A 6,000-nucleotide genomic window follows, 5' to 3' on the forward strand; every position below is an offset into this window, starting at 1 on the left:
AAATGCGGCGTTTTTTCCGAATCCATCGGGTTTTCTTCCGGCCACGCCCTCCCCATTTCCGTTGCGTGCATGCCAGCGCCGATGCGCCACAATCCGATCGCGTGCGCCAAAATCCAGGGGCAATTCAGGTACAATCGGCGCAAATCGGAAATATTCGGGTAACACGTCGGGAAAACGCGAATCGGGCCCTTAGTAAATGACCCCCTGTGTGTCAGATACTAGTACAATGTTCAGAAGCTAAATGAAAGTGTATATAAACCTGTACCCTGATAATCTAACCACATTAGCTCACAGAACTAGATCATAATGTGCACTGACCATCACTGAGTGATAGGAGCTAAAACAGCAATAAAACTGAGTAAAATTGTCAAGTAAAGGGTTAAAAATTATGTTTATTGTCTGACATCCCCCTGCTGTCTGATAAAGCAGGCGAGCCGCAATAACTCTCCCTGGAATACAGGAACCCTGCTCCTCCAACCTCAACCTGGCAGCAGCGACCTTCACCCCAGGAATACCAGGTACTTCCCCTTGTCCCTACCAGCTCCTGGCTGCCTCAGACCAGTCTAATTGTATCCCAGTCCCCCCTCATTACTACATTGTCCCCTCACCCCCAGATGGCCCCTCAACTATACCACCAAAACCTCCATCTCCCGCTGGATTCACACGACCGGTGAGCGCTGCTCACCCCCGGCCCTCTCCATAGGGATATATGGCGCACGGCGCCGTATGCCCTGAAAAAATAGGACATGTCCTATTTTTTCATGGGGCACGGAGCAGTACGGTGCCGCACCGTACCGCTCCCGTAGGGCGCCGCGCGCCCATTGCCGTCTATGGGGGACGTATATCGGCCGTATATACGTCCCCCTTGCGGTAGTGTAAATGCAGCCTAAGGGAGAATGCCCCCCTCTCCCTGTTACTGTAGAAGGCTCTACCTCACCCTCACCTCATCATCTATACTGCAGAACCCTCAAGTTCTTATCCCCAGAATTCTTCTCTAAGCTGCAAATCACCTCCAGCCACTATACTGGACAATGTTCAGTGGCAAGCCTTACTTATGCAACTACCTACCAAGCAGGACTTTCATAACATGGTACTGGAGGGGAAGCAGACTTGCAAGACCAGCATTGCTGCAGTCCAGCATGATCTTAAGCAACTGGGGGAACTTGTAGATGCTGCAGAAGAGGACCATTATGTCACTCACCAATACTTTGCTTGCTTATAGGAAACTGTGTTGCAGCAATCTTTCGCATTGAAGGAACATAACAGGCACCTGGAGGACCTTGATAATAGGGGCCACCGGCAGAATATTAGGGTCCGGGGTCTCTCTGATACGACTGGAGAGGAGGACCTTAAGATAAACACTGGAGGCCATTTTTAACATGATACTGTGAGAGCGGCCTAATCACAGCATCAAGTTTGTTAGGGTTCACAGGGCCCTGAATCTAAGGGTTCTGCTGCAAGGCCCCAGGACATCATCTGCTGTTTGCAAGAGTACGGACTTAAGGAATCCATCATGGCAAAAGCTTGTACCTTAAAAGACTTTGATGTTGATGGTGCTCCAATCCAGCTATACCCAGACCTTTCTTGGATAACCCTCCAGAAAAGGCAAGCACTACGTCCTCTCCTTCAGCTGTTTCGGGAAAACCACATCCTATACTGTTGGGGCTTCCCTCTGCCCTTACAGCCAGAAAGAATGGGAAGAAAGCCACCCTTCGCACTATGGATTCTGCGAGTGCCTGGACCTGCCACTGCCTGACCTCCCTGACTTGGAACCCTTGGTCCCCCCCTCCCCATCCTCCCCTGATATTGCAATTGGTTTCCCAAGGATGCCACCTCACTCCCCTGACCGTAGCCCCCCCTGATTTCCCTCCACGGAACGCTGTTAACAATGTTTCCTTTCACTAAGGTTTCATGTTTTCTGAAAACTTATGAATGGTGTTTACAGCTATTTGGATCTGATGTAACCCCTGTTTGGTGTTTATGCAAGTTTCACTTATCTCCCTGTTAGTTTACTCTCTTAGCCGAGGGGTACAGGGGTGCACCGGAGTGGTCATCCTTAACAGTCTCTTCCAGTCCTCCCCTTGACCCAGTATCTTAGTTGAGTATTTAGCGCTGATTGAGGTGTCTTGCGTTTAAACTTCTTGCTCTTCTAGTACCTGTAACCCCGGGCTCTCTGTCCCTACCCAGAACATTCTGTTTCTGATACCTATGACACTTTTGATTATCTTAATTATGTTTGTCTTGTTCGTCTGTTTGTGTGAACTCCAATTCCCTCTGTCTCTCCCCAGGCTACAGGTCATCGTAACCCACCTCTGGATGGCAGGATGAGTCTCCTGGAACGTTGGTTCCTTTCCCAATCCCACCTGATCTACACGACAGAAGCAGTAATACTCCTATAAGGAGTATAAACGTAAAAGGCCTCAACTCTAACGCCAAGAGACGCCTGCGTGTATAAGAGACTTTCCTTCAGGCAACTAATTTTGACAGTTCCTTATCTTTCAATTTTGCGCACAGACACTTTCTTCTTACCTACTCAGCCCCTCTGGACAACAAGAGAGCTGGAGTGGCTATACTGTTCTCACACTCCTGTCCCTTCATTGAGGTGTCCTCATATCTGGACCCAGGTGGCCGCTACATCATAGTCCATGGCACCCTGGGAGGAAAACTTGTTACCGTCTGCAATGTCTATGCCCCCAATTTATCCCAAATTTGCTTCCTCACTAGAGTCCTTAAAAAGATAGCTACTTTCCCCCCTATTATCCTTTTATTGGGAGGAGACTTTATTTTTCATTATTTTTTCAGGAGAGATCGACCGCCAATCCCTTAGTCAGAGGCCCATCTCCCCCTCCCTCAAATGGCTTTCGAGGGAATTTAGAGTCCTAATCCATAAGCATTCAGTGTAAGCACTTTGTCGAATTAACTACCCGACTGATAGCTCCTATACTTTTTTTCCTATCCCCACCTGACCCACGTCATTTTTTCGGTAACATTATGTCAATTAGATCGATGGTTGAAGCGGATAAGGGATCACCTGGTCTGATAATGCCCCGGTCATGATGGACTTGGATCTGACAACCAGGGTGGCTAGGACATGTCCCTGGCGATTGAATAAGAGGCTTCTCTAGACTCCTCATCTGAAGGAAGAGCTTCTCACCCATCTCAAGACCTTTTATGCTCAGAATGATGGCTCTGTCACCTCTGTAGTGACCTTATGGGAGGCTCATAAAGCAGTAATGCGAGGCCATTGCATCTCTATCGGGTCCCGTCTTAAGCGTGACTCCAAGATTCAACTGTCTGACCCCGTGCTACCCTGGGTCGTCTAGAGTCCACCATTTCTTGCTTTTCCACATTGCAGACCTGGTGGATCCTGGATCATGGAAGCTGCTCCCCTTTGCAGAACTCCAAACTAAGCATGATCTCCCTCCATCGTCCCTTTTTTATTACTTACAGATAAAACACTATGTGACCTCCCTTTATCAGTCAGCTCCGGCCTCGATCCCTACTCCATTTGAGCACCTTTGTAAACTTCCATGGCGGGTCTTTTCTCCTATATATACCCTATTTTGACTGACTTCACTCCTTCCCAATTTCCCAGGCAACCTTACATCTCTAAGTGGGATATACATTTAGGTGAAACTCTTTCAGATAGCTTCTGGTCCATGATCTGGAAAAACTGTGTGGCCAAAACTGTTACATGTGTAGTTAACAGAGAAAATCAGTACAAAATACTCATGCACTAGTACCATACCCCACAACTCCTTCAACCAGACTCTGCCACATACCAGCTGGAGGTGTGGGGGATCCAACGCCTCCACGTTCCACGTTTTCTGGGACTGTCCTATGCTCACACCTTTCTGGGTACATGTACAAAAAATCCTCTACCAGGTACTCTCTCTAGATTTTCCCCTTTGCCCCATTTAGGGGATACAACATGCAAAAACTAAGGATGGGATTTCTCAGGGTATCTACTGAGATAGCCCTAAAAATCACTTAAGAGTATGCAGCTAGTGATTTGAGAATATGATACATGCTTATTTATTTACAAATAGTCTTTTTTGATGTATTCGATTCCTCGGCAATGGAGATCAGTCTATAATTAAAAAAGATAAGTAAGAATGTGAGAACCTCCCTGAGGTGTCCTCATATGTTTGGTGAACAGTTATATAGAGGTCTCACCGCAATAGTTGTTTGCATGTCTCAAAGATCGCTGGTGTGTCATCTATGAAGCTCCTTTGGAAAAGTGCCAGGAATAATTCACCCCAAAATATGTGACTGTCTGAGAAGTCAAGTATAGTGTCAGTGGGGTAGAGAGAAAATCCATATAGAGTACATAGAGGGCATAGCAAAGGGCAGAATGATAGATATTTGTCCGTGTGGGCTAGGGTCTTATTTACTCAGTTGTCACCAGAAATTTCCCTACAACAGCCCTGATTTGGAACACAAGTCTATCACATCCTGATAATTTTACCTTTAAATTGTGAAATTTGATTTTTAGATCTGTTGGGGCATTAGGTGAGCTTTATTCATTATTTTACATTTTTTTAAATTTGGACTTTATTAATAAACATTTTTTGACTGTTTTACTAATTATTATTTACTAATATATTATTATTCATGAAAGGGGAGCCCTGCTGCGGACATTTCATTAAAGGGGGGGCATCTGCTGTGGACATTTCATTAAAGGGGTTGTCTGCGGTGGACATTTCATTGAAGGGGGCATCTGCCGTGGATAATTCAGTAAAGGGGGCTATCTGCTGTGGACATTATAGTTAAAGGGGGCATCTGCTGAAGGACATTTCATTAATGAACTGCGTCTACTGCTGGACATGTTATTAGAGTGGTGGCTGCATTTCCTACCCTATGGCTTATACTCCAATCAATAACTTTTTCCAGCTTTTTTCTTGTGGTAATATTTGGAGCATTTGGAGTATTAACAGTATGAGGAGAAGTTCAGCTGCAAAGCGCACAGAGGCTAAGCCAGCAAGGAGTAGCATCCGCATCTCCTGTACTGTCTGGGTGATCTGGTCTGGACGGTACTGGGTTGGATGGTTTCATGCAGTTGGAAAATGTGATAGGATTTCCTGAATAGATGGGCTATAAGAGCACATTTGAAATTCATCATTAAATTACTATTATGAACTGTACAAGATTAAAGAGGCCGTCCCTAAAAAAGGCTCCTAGTGCTACCCAATTTTTAGCAGTGATAAACTGCTAGCTTTATCGGAACCCTTCAATAAGGCTGGCAGACACTGCCGTGCAGTACAACAGGAAAGCCAGACCGCGCTCAAAGTGGTCCACTGTATTCATGAGCGGGTGGACCAAGATGCTTCTACTTCCCCGGACCACCCCTTCCATGCCATAGGCTGGCGGTGACTACAAGGCTTCATGCAGCAGTCACCAACTTCTAATGCCGCCCCCCCCCTCATGAATACGTCAGACCGCTTTGAGCTCCTACTGCCTTTTTAATGGGTGACATGTCCTCTTTAAGGATATAGATTATATGGAGGATTCAGAGTATATGGAGGATATAGAGAAGTACTTAAAGGAGTTTTCCCATCTGGGCATTTAAATTTAATTCAATTCATTTGCCATATGTAAACATTTCTTCAATTGGATGTTATTAAAAAAATGTTTCTGTGTGAAGATAATTTCTCATAAATGTAGCCATGTTGTCCCTTAGAAACGAGAGGACCACCTTACATTTTGGCAGCAGTGGCCAGACATGGGCTATTGAGTCCTGTCCGAACCACTTGGCTTCAGCAATCATTACCACAGGACGGCTGTGGGAAATGCGTTAACTCCCAAACATTTCATATACAAAAACTTTTTGTTTCTTTGGGCAATCCCTCCAGAAACGGTGGCCGTATCCAGGGAGACACTCTTGTTTCTAAGGGACCGTATTACTACATTTATCTTCACACAGGTAAATTTTTTTTAATGACATCTAATTGAAGAAATGTTTATATTTGGCAGATTAATGAATCTGGATATGAATGCCCA

Source organism: Engystomops pustulosus, chromosome 2 (genome assembly GCF_040894005.1).
Source record: "Engystomops pustulosus chromosome 2, aEngPut4.maternal, whole genome shotgun sequence".
In the NCBI taxonomy this organism is placed as follows: domain Eukaryota; kingdom Metazoa; phylum Chordata; class Amphibia; order Anura; family Leptodactylidae; genus Engystomops; species Engystomops pustulosus.